Below are 12,264 nucleotides of genomic sequence, written 5' to 3'. Positions count from 1 at the left end.
CTCCTTCTCCTTCTCCTTCTCCTTCTCCTTCTCCTTCTCCTTCTCCTTCTCCTTCTCCTTCTTCTTCTTCTTCTTCTTCTTCTTCTTCTTCTTCTTCTTCTTCTTCTTCAGCTGGGTAGTATTTCATTGTGTAAATGTATCACCACTTTTTGACCTACTCATCTACTGTTGGGCATTTGGGCTGTTTCCAGATCTTGGCTATTACATATAACACTGCTATGAACATAGGGTGTATGTATTCTTTCAAACTGGTGTTTCAGGATTCATATGCTGTATTCCTAGAAGTGGGGTCGCTGGGTCAAAAGGCAGTCCCATTTTTAATTTTTTGAGGAAACTCCATACTGTTTTCCACAGTGGCTGCAGCAGTCTGCATTCCCTCCAACAGTATACTAGGATTCTCTTTCCTCCACATCCTCACTAGCTTTTGTTGTTTGTTGATTTATTGATGGTAACCATTATGGCAGGTGTGAGGTGATATCTCATTTTGGTTTTAATTTGCATCTCTGTAATGGTTAGTGATGTTGATCACTTTCTCATGTGTCTATTAGCCACCTGTAGATCTGCTTTGGAGAAATATCTAGTCAACTCCTTTGCACATTTTTTTTTTAAATTGGGTTATTTATCTTTCAGGTGTTGAGTAGTAGAAGTTCTTTATATATTTTGGAAATTAACGCCTTATTGTATCATTGACAAATATGTTCTCCCATACAGTGGGTTTCTTTTCATCTTGTTGATGGTTTCTTTTGCTATGTAAAAGCTTTTTAGTTTGATTTAGTCCCACTTGTTTATCTTTGTTTCCCTTGCCCTAGGAAACATAGTGGCAAAAATTTTACTATGAGATGTCTGAGATTTTACTGCCTATGTTTTCTTCTACAATTTTTATGGTTTCATGACTTACATTTAAGTCTGTTATCCATTTTTAATTTATTCTTGTGTATGGTATAAGTTGGTGGTTTAGTTTCCTTTTTTGCATGTACATGTCAAATTTTCCAAAACATTTATTGAAGAGACTGTCTTTACCCCATGGTATGCTCTTGCCTCCTTTTTCAAATATGAATGGATCATATGGGCATGGGTTGATTTGTGGGCTCTCTGTTCTGTTTCATTTATCTATATGGAGAGGCAAGGGGATGTTTATAAGATATTGTCATGCTGTTGATCTGAAGTTCTTTGAACACACCAACACATGCAGTCTGGTCTACATGAGCATCTGGCCTATATTTGACTTATAAAGAAGTAGAAATATCCAACGTTTTTGCTTGCATGTTGCATAAAAGAATAAACAACAACAAAAAACCCTAAACCCTATCCTATAAAACATTTTAAGCAAGAATGTATGGAAAGATATACTTTCAATATTACTATAGCCTTTAATAGGTGATTAAAATACCCCTGGATTTTCACAGTAATTTTAAATTGGAAGATATTTTTAATAATAAATATAATATCCTTGGAATATGCATAATCATTCATTAGATTATCAATTATTTAAAGAAACATCCTGATTCATCTTTGCTCTGGAAAATTGTATATTAGCCGGCTCTTTAGTCAAAGTTACTGATTTATATGTGTGAAAACAATGAATAAACCTTGAATAACTGTAAATACTAAGATGTATTCCTTATAAATATAAATATTCAGTTAACCTTTATTCACCAGTTTACTAATTATTCTATCTTGATATTTAATTTTTTTTCTATCTAAAGAACAAGACCAATTTTGTAAGATCACAATGTGTGTCAATAGACACTAGGGCCTGAAAGAAAGAGAATTTTTCATTTATTAGAGACCTAAACCCAAACTTTTTTCTTCAAAATCTGGTGCCCTAGCTGACTAGACCTTAATATTTTCACTACATGTTTAAAAAATTCTAGCTTTCAAAGTTATATGCAATTTTTGCCTTTACGGTAGATAATTGCATTATTAAGTTCCTCTGGGGACATATTTTTTATTTCTTAGGGGCCAGGAGATGGTGGTAGAATTTTTAGTTTTACAGTGATAGAATTTTTTGTTTATAAATATGAATCACGTGTCTGCCCATTGATCTTAATTGAGTAAGGGAAGGTAACAAAGGGAATTGTCAGCTGGGGTCAGAAGCCCCTTAGGCCTAGAGGCACAGTGTAGTTCAAGAGGTGACAGGGTTGGGAATGTGGGTGTGATTAGCCCTGACATTTGGAAAGTAGCTGAGTACTCCCTGGAACATTATTAGTCCTGTAGAGATTCTAAAGTTGGGTGGGCTAGATTCTTTGACTAGCTGCCCCAACAACATTTGGAGAAGATATCTCAGAGCAAAGCTATATTCCCTCACTCAAATAAGTGAATAGACAGAAATCGTCCACAAAGGAGAGCTGTATTCAGCAGAATAGGGGTCAGTAACTAATACCTAGTAGTAGATGATGCCATAAAACCTTCGGCAAAGAGTGAACTGCTGATGAGTCAGGGTGCCTATTGAACACTGACACAAAGCAATTGCTTACCTTCATGCATGTGATCTCTGCTATTGACTGACTTCACCATCCTTATCACTGGCTGTCATCCACAGCTCCCAGGAGTGCGCCAGGGACCCAAAGGCTAGAAAAACTAATAATAATTGTTTAATGTAGACATGGAGGCTGCCAGTTTCTTCTGTTTTCCCATCTCTAGTTCACTCATAGGGCAGCAGTTTATTTCTCAATTGATTGCTTTCTTCATTATATCACTGAACATTACTATCATAGGTAACAACACATTTAACCCCCATGCTAGACCTTGGCAAAGTTGCTTAAACTTAAATTGTGTCTCAGTTGTACCTACCATATGGGGTTGTTGTGAGGATCATAATAGACATATCATTGCCTTTCAGTCTTGCCTAAACAACCAAGATCAAATAGCACCCTTTGTGTTTGAATTCTACTAAACACAAAGGGTTTGCCTCTGGGTAGAATTAATTGCTTCCCACTTGAATTCCCCAAGAGTTTTAGAAATCACCATAACTTACAATACTTATTGACCTGTCCATCTTTTTCAAGTAACTCTGAATTCCTTAAAAAGAGTGATCGTAACTTTTTTATGTTTATCTTAAAAATATATAACACAATGCAGGGCCTATAAAAGATGTTCTCTAACCATTTGTTTTTAAATGGAGTACAATATTGGAATAGTGTTTTACAATTTAAGTCAATTAAACTCCCTCCAGTGCTATGGCTGCTATGTTCTGATGGGTATTCTTAATTAAAAAAAAAAAAAGTTGTGGGAAGTAGATGTTTTCCACAGGGGACTAAAAATATTAAAAGATACAAATAACAGGTAAAAGAGTGGTGATCAGAAGGTAAATTTCATATACCAAAGGAAAAAAGTATATTGAATTTAGTAGTAAGTAAATGTAGTGTTTTAGCTGGTAAATTTAAAAGATATTATGTTATATTTAGAAAAGTTTCCAAATATTGTATGCATATATTTGGGAAAGTTTCATATAATATGTTAGTAGAAAAATATGTTCTAATTTGGTGGATTTAAAATAATATATGTTAGTCCATTTGAGAAATGAAGATTAAGGTGAGTTGAATCAAAGGAAACAGTAGTGTGTTTACATTCAAGTAGCAATAAGATTAAGGTGAGTAAAAACCGAATAGCTATCAAAGATATATAGCAGAGGATCCAGGGAAGACTATCCATTATAATCAGCATTCCTGTGAGCCCTGGTTATGGGTTCTCCTCCTCATGTTAGTGTGATTTAACAGGTAAAGTCATAGGCAAACAATTAAAGAGTAATCGGAGTTAAAGTAATACCTGGCATTGTGAGCTTCACATTGGTGGAGGAATGCAAGAAATACTATTTGATCAAATACAGGAAAAAGAAGAAACATTGTACATGGAATGGCTTGTATGGTTAAAGAAATAAAAGGAAAGGAAAAGCCTGCATGTTCTAGAACATTCTGGATGTAGTAGCACATTTCTTCTAGTGATGTAGTTACGACAGCAAAGAGAAATCATGATTCCACATACCTGTGCTACCCATCTTTTTACCATCTCTGCATGGAAGAAAGCCCTCAAAGAGAAGGATGGAGAACTCAACTTATACTGACACTAACATGATCCCCTCAGGATATTACCAACTAGTTCATAATTTTTCTTCCCACTTCTCAATACCTGCCAGCCTCCTAGAATCTACAAATCATGCTAGAGACTTAGGCATTTTCAACATTTATTATATGTCAGATCATACATTAGGCATTTGAATTACCTCATTTAGTAAACCTCACAGATGCTTAAAGTAAACATTTTAAGCCATTTTGCAGATAATAAAATTGAGAAATTAAATAACTCATCCCTTGTCAAACATCTAGTAAAATGGAAGAGGCAAAATATCCAGGTCTAGGCAACTCTCCAAACTATATTTCTTATAGTATGTGTGTTATATCTTAGTAAAGCATTTTCAGGTTCATTAAAAAATTTTTATATTTCTAGTATAGTACTTTTATATACCCTGTTTTAAATTAATTTTAAAACAAAACTGAAATATTCTGCTTTCATTGTAAAATAGTTTTCAATGTTCAATCAAGTAACTCTTTGAATTTTTTAGAAGATACTGATAGTTATCCTACTCATTGTGCCATTATCATATTCTAAATTTTTTAGACTAGAAAACATACAGAAGTCAAATTTTTGCTAAGTTAATGTTTCTGAACATTAAGTAGGAAAAATTTTTAAATGAATTAATTTAAAGGCAATGCTTTCTGGGCCAAAACTTCCAAGGAAATTTCTGCCATATCATTGAGAAAATAGGTCATTGAGATGAGATATTTTATGTCCAAATAATAGTGTACTTTCACTCTAAAACCAAAAATGAACTAAAGCAAAACTATTACTCTGAAAGTAATAGTATGTACATTGTGAAGAATGACAAGTCCTGTGTTTTATGTGGAAAACAATCCGTGATATACTGTATATGATTATCTATTGGCTCATCATTATTGCTACTGTGCAAACTAAAAACAATCCAAAATGATGCCTGGCTATGGTTGCTCAGTGGTTGAGCCTTGACCTATGAACCAGGAGGTAATAGTTCGATTCCCAGTCAGGGCAAATGCTCAGGTTGCAGGCTCTATCCCTGGTGTGGGTAGTGCAGGAGGCAGCCAATTAATGATTCTCTCTCATCGTTGATGTTTCTCTCTCTTCCTCTCTGAAATCAATAAAAATATATTTAAAACAATAAAAATAAAAACAATCCAAAAAGAAATAATTTATTTCAACCTACTCATATAAAGAAAGCCTCATCCTCTCTAATAAAATGGTAATATGCAAATTAACAATCACTCCGCTACATAAGCCACACCCACCAGCCAAGCCACACCCACCAGCCAATCAGGGCGAGTATGCAAATTAACCCCAATCCAAGATGACTACAGCCACAGAGAGAAAGGTTTCCCAGGTAACAGAGGAAACCAAGCTTTCCATAGCCGTTGCAGGCCTAAGCCTCCACTCAAGCTACAAAGTTTCAATTATAGAAGGTAAACAAATTCAAACAAATGGCGGCAGAATGGAGCTTGAGAGAGCAGGCCAGCGTTGCCGGCGGCAACAGGGGAAGCAAAGCTTTCCGCACACCCTGGCTGGGCTCACCCGCTTAAGGCTACAAAGTTTCAATTGTAGAAGGTGAATTAACTGCCACAGAAATGGCTGCCGCCCCAGAAATGGCTGCCGCCCCAGGCTACAAAGTTTCAATTGTAGAAGGAAAATAAATTCCAGATACCAGGGCCTCCCCTTGGGTTGCCAGGAGGCGTGGCCGGCCTGCAAACCACCACAGGCCCCTCGCTCAGGCCGCCCCACGCCCCAAGAGAACCCCCACCCTTATCTGTGACACCCTTCAGGGCAAACCAGCTGGCCCCCACCCGTGCACCAGGCCTCTATCCTATTTAATAAAAGAGTAATATACAGATTGATCATCACTGCAACACACACTATAGCTGCCCCCATGTGGTCAAAGATCCTGCCCCCATATGGACACAAGATGGCCACTACAAGATGGCCAGCAGGAGAGGGCAGTTGGGAGGCACCTGGCCTGCAAGGAAGGGCAGTTGTGAGGGACCAGGTTCGCAAGGGAGGGCAGTTGGAGGTGATCAACCCTGCAGGAGAGGGCAGTTAGGGGTGACCAGGCTGGCAGAGGAGGGAAGTTGGGGGCAAACAGGCTGGCAGGGGAACAGTTAAGCATCAACCAGGCTGGCAGCGGAGTGGTTAGGGGGTGATCAGGCTGGCAGGCAGAAGTGGTTAGGGGCAATCAGGAAGGCAGGCAGGCAAGCAGTTGGGAGCCAGCAGTCCTGGATTGTGAGAGGGCAGTTGGACATCCCTCCAGGAGTCCCAGATTGGAGAGGGTACAGGCTGGGCTGAGGGACAACCCCCCGCCGTGCACGAATTTCGTGCACCGGGCTTCTAGTCATTTTATAAATGGGCAAATGCAAAGTGGCAACTAGAAAGTTACCTCCAAAATTTTTCCGACATTGGCTGTTACCATGAGTTGAAAGATGTAACAGATATTTGTGCAAGCTTATATACAATTAAGTAGTATCCAAGCTCTGGGAAAATAAAGACCACTGTGGGAAGTACTAGTCTATTCATCACAATGTGACACTTTTAAAAAAAAAATGCATTCTTGCCTTGGCCGGTGTGGCTCAGTGGATAGAGTGTCGGCCTGCGGACTGGGGGGTCCCGGGTTCGATTCCGGTCAAGGGCACATGCCCCGGTTGCGGGCTCGATCCCCAGTGGGGGGAGGTGGTAGAAGGCAGCCCATCAATGATTCTCTCTCATCATTGATGTTTCTCTCCCTCTCCCTCTCCCTTCCTCTCTGAAATCAATAAAATAAAATAAAATGAAAAAAAATGCATTCTTTTTGAAAGGAGAACTTGGGGAAAATATTGTTTTGTAAACTTAGTGATTTGTTTGGAAATAATAGAGTACTTTAATTGTTTCTATCCTAAAAATATTGTTTTCACTTATTAAAATGACTATCACAGCTGGATCTCAAAACTTTAATGATGATTTTCTGTTACAGTTTATAGTACTCTGAAGTGATCACTAGGGTTATTTAAAAAGTGAAATAAATACTTAATAAGTGATCATATCTGATATATTACCATATCTAAATTTCAGTAGCTAAAAATAGGATTTATCATTTTTATAGAAACAAATAAATGTAAAGTGTAATGAAAATGATCATTTTTACTTCTACTAAGTATTAAAATAGTTAACTATATATATATATATATTAAACTAGTGGATTAAATGCAATTCTGTCACAACTGGAGGCAATATTGTTTTCCCATATTTACGTAAGATTAATTTTCTTTCATCTTAAAATGCCAGCCAGGCATTTAAATATAGTATTTTTTTCTACAAAGATCAAATTACTTTTGTGTGGGAAAGTTTTTGCATAAGTGGCCAATACATTAGATTTTAACTATAAAACTTTATAGTTGACTCAGATATTTAAATAATTCAATGGACTACATGGAACAGTATGTATATTTCAATGTAAAAATTTCAGGGCCCAGAATCTTATATAACTAAAGTAGGTAAATAATTTCCACTTCTGAGCCTGAGAGCAACAAAATATCCTATATAATAAAAGTCTAGGTAGCGTCACATGATGTTATCACAAGATGGCCACCACAAGATGGCCAGCAGGGGAGGCCAGTTGGGGGCAATCAGGCCAGCAGGGGAGGCCAGTTGGGGGCAGCCAGACCTGCAGATAAGGGCAGTGGGGGCCATCAGGCCGGCAGGGGAGGGCAATTGGGAGTGAGATCAGGCCAGCAGGGGAGGGCAGTTGGGGGCGATAGGGCCGGCAGGGGAGCAGTTAGGCATGAATCAGGCCAGCAGGGTAGTGGTTAGGGGGCTATCAGGGTGGCAGGCAGAAGCGGTTAGGGGCAATTAGGCAGGCAGGCAGGCAAGCAGGTGGTTAGGAGTCAGCAGTCCCGGATTGTGAGAGGGATGTCCGACTGCCGGTTTAGGCCCGATCCCACAGGGGTCCTAGATTGGAAAGCATGCAGGCCAGGCTGAGGGACACCCCATCCCCATGCATGAATTTCTTGCTCTGGGCCTCTAGTTGTTTAATAATTGCAGCAGAGTAATAGTGGCATATTAATGAAAGTCGATTTACATAATTATTTTATCCAACACAATTTTTGAAATATAAATAGGTTCAAAATTAAAAAATTCAAATTAAGTGCAGTAATTTTAGGGCCAGATTTTTAAAATTAAACTTTATACTAGTTTATTTTATAAAGAAGATATGATCAATGTAGACAGTTTAGAAAAGTATCACTATCATTTACCAGCAGACCTAATCGGTTCCCCTCTCATCCTTTCTGCTGTCGTCTCTGTTTTAAAGCCAGCAATGGTCAGTCTATGTGCCCAAATTCTTCTTTCTCAAACCCAGTTTTTAATATTCAGTTGCCTACTGAAAAGCACAACAGCCTGTGACACTTCGACATACCCCAGATTTGGGTAGAATATGTCAGTCACTGGAAAGAGACAGTTTTAAAGTGATTTTCAGACTTGACTCTATCACACTGGAATGTACTCTACAATGTAACTAATAATTCAGGTCTATTTCAGGTACCTAACAGACATAGAGCTAAGAAAATATATTTAGAATACACAAAATTTATTCTGCCTAGTGTGACCTTCCCTACTCTTTTTTTAAAAATATATATTTTATTGATTTTTTACAGAGAGGAAGAGAGAGGGATAGAGAGTTAGAAACATCAATGATAGAGAAACATCGATCAGCTGCCTCTTGCACAACCCCTACTGGGGATGTGCCCGCAACCAAGGTACATGCCCTTGACCGGAATCAAACCTGGGACCTTTCAGTCCTCAGGCTGACGCTCTATCCATGAGCCAAACCGGTTTTGGCATCTTCCCTACTCTTATCTAGAATCCAGAGAGCTCCCGCTCTGAAATAAGTGACAAGATGGCTGAAATTAAGCTAGTAAATATTTCCCAAACAGATATATTTAATGTTTTTAATGTCACTAGCTTTAGAATGGTTCTCTTACTGTTTATATTTAGCTAAGACAATAGGTAGAACCTGGGGTATCTTCTTAGGAAACCTGTACAGCTTAGCTTATTTATATCAAGGACATATTTGCATAGAGAACTCATGAGTGTGCTCAAAACTTTTTATCAAGAAGGAAAACTGTTTTTACCCAGTTTTCAAGAAGTATGGTCTTCAGAGTGGACTATGTGGATAAGTAAAGGTCCTGAAGTGCCATTGGTTTATTTATTTTTATCTCATCCCCTTAAAATGAAGTTTTGGGCCCTACCTGGTTTGGCTCAGTGGATAGAGTGTTGGCCCATGGATTGAAGGGTCCTGGGTTCAATTCCAGTCAAGGCCATGTATAATCATCGGCCCTGGTTGGGACATGAGCCGGAGGCAACCAATTGATGTGTCTCTCTCACATCTATGTTTCTCTCTCTGTGTCTCTTCCCCTCCCTTCCACTCTCTCTAAAAATCAATGGAAAAATATCCTCAGGTGAGGATTAACAAAAGAAAAGTTGTTTTGGTGTATGTTTTATAATGTAGATATTCCAGAAAAATATCAATACCAAGCTGGGTAACACTTAAATATATTTATGACTGTGATAAATGGAATATATTTTAAGTAGTAGAGATAAGCATTAGCAAGTACAAACCAAAATTGAATTTGACAACAGATAAAATCAAAGCATAGACTGTTGCAAGTTGATATCCCCCGAATATGAGGGCTGAAGTTTTTGCACAGTATGTATTTTTTAAATTTATTTTCTTAGCTTATAATGAATTATTAAAGACCACATACTTGCATCAGCTATGGTGTTGAACTACTTTTAATATAATGGCTGCTCAGTGAGTTGGAGGAGGCACTGAATAGCTATTGAAGTTAGATTCTTAGTAAGAGAAAAATAGAGACTTGAAAATACTGGGTTGTTGGTTTTTGTTTTTTTTAGAAAATGGTGCCAATTTTGTAATATAGGTTTAAAATTTTGCATGCTGTGCTTGATTATTCTATCTTAATAATGAATAGTAATATTCATCATCTTCAATGAATGGCCTACAGCTTTATTCAGTGAAGACTGAGCACAGCATAGAGAAATATTAACATGTTTTTATCTACCCACTACAAACTAATAAGTCTCTCTGCCTCGTGGGATGATGACAATTACCTCCCACCAACATCAGAGGACATTCTTTTAAAATAAATCAATCTAGATTTGGGCTAACAATTGAATAGTCCCCTCATCTCAGATAAGCGCAAATAAAACACGTGTACAAGAATTATGGCCTGAGTAATTCCAATTGGCACCTTATCTCCGCTTTTGTTTAAATATAAACTTCAGTTTGAGGATTTCTCTCAAAGAGCTACAAGTATTAGCTCTACCTAGAATCCTGAGGTTTGTAGTTTTCACATTTTCAGTTGCACCGAATACTGTTTATTTACAGAATGAACTGTTATTACAGGCCATCTCTAAATTCTCAAAGTCAGAACCATTCAGGTAGTACGCTCCATCATGCTGTCAAAAGCTCTGTGTAACTTAACACAAAGAACCAACAATTTTAATTAATCTCCTCAAGTTTTCCATTTCTAGGGGTTTTTCAATTTTGACAGTTAATAAATTTGTAAGGAAATCATCCATTTCTTCTAACTTTTGAAATGCATTGCTATAGAGTTGCAAGTATTACTTTAATTTCACCTTTCCTGAGCCTGTTTATGCTTTCTCTAAATTTTGTATCTCTCTCTCTCTCTCTCTCTCTCTCTCTCTCTCTCTCTCTCTCTCTCTCTCTCTCTCTCTCTCTCCTCCCTTCTTGTGTTGGAATAGCAAGAGGTTTAACTATTTTATTCATCATTATGAAGATTCAGCTTTTGAATTTATTCTTGCTACTAATTTTGGTTATATATATTCTGTTTCATTCATGTCAACATTTATCTTTATTAATTTCATTTCTGTTGTAGTTTTTCATAACATGCAAAATTCATTGTGGTTTTCCCCCATTGTTAGGCTTTTTTCTTTAAGATGGAAAGAATTAAATGTACCTTTTCTGAGCATAGTTTTTTTGTGTCCCATAGGTTAGTTGTCAGTGTGGAGTAGTCCCCTTTCAATAACTTCAACTTGTTCTGCAATTTTCTGTTGATTTCCTCTTTGATCCATGGATTATCTAGGTCTATTCCTTAAATTCTAATGAATTTAGGTTTGTCACTTTTTTTATTATTCAGTCTTAATTTTATTGAATTCTGATCAGAGGATCCAGTGCTGTAATTTTTCACTTTTAAATTCATGTAGTTTCTATGTGACCAAATTATTTCATTTTTGTGTTTCATGAACATAAATTAAAAATATATATTTGTTCCCATTTGAGGGCTGTAAGGTTTTTATGTGGGGAGGGGACACATAATGAAATATTTATTTAATAAATCCCAAAGATTAGAAGCTTTCAAATCAGCCAACTAGACATTTTTGAGTAGGTGAACATAAGAGCAGTTCAAAGTCAATTGAGCAATGAATATAAATTTCAACTTCCTATTTATATATACCTATTTTATTAGACAAGCATTTGCTCACATTATTGAAAATCATTGAATGATTTCAGTTAAATCAAAGGAGCAATTGCTGTTTAAATGAAGCTTGCTTACATTTTAGCAGGTTAGCCACTAAAATGTAAGGTTTTATATTTGTGTGTTCAAAGTTATTGGCTTTTAAAATTCAATTCCTGCATACCCTTCTCTTAGTCTGTTCCATCTGTTGTAACAAAGTACCATAGACTAGGAAGCTTATAAACAATAGAAATGTATTTCTCACAGTTCTAGGAAGGGGAAGTCTGGCATCACAGGTCCAGCACGGACTAGTGAGGGTCCTCTTCCAGGTTGCAGACTGCCAACTTCTCCATCTGTCCTTTCAAGATTAAAGGGGGTAAGGGAGCTCTCTTGGCCTCTTTGATAAGGGCATTCATCTCATTTGTGATGGCTATGTTCTCATGGCCTAATCTCTCCCCAAAGTTCTCACCTCCTGATACTACTACATTGGGCATTAGGATTTTAATATTTGAATTTGGGGGTACACAGTCATTCAGGTCATAACAATCCTTATTGATTTTTGCCTACCAGGTATGTCCAACATAGGAAGAAGAATATTTTGGTTTCCTACTTTAATTTCAATCAAGGTTTTAAAAAATTTTGTATTTTTTGCCTAGCTTTTGCTTCATGTATTTATCTGGCACACTGAGTTTAAATGAATGTGTTATCGTTTTTCCTAATT

This window comes from Cnephaeus nilssonii, assembly GCF_951640355.1.
Source record: "Cnephaeus nilssonii genome assembly, chromosome: 2".
NCBI lineage: Eukaryota > Metazoa > Chordata > Mammalia > Chiroptera > Vespertilionidae > Cnephaeus > Cnephaeus nilssonii.
This window is presented reverse-complemented; position numbering follows the sequence as displayed.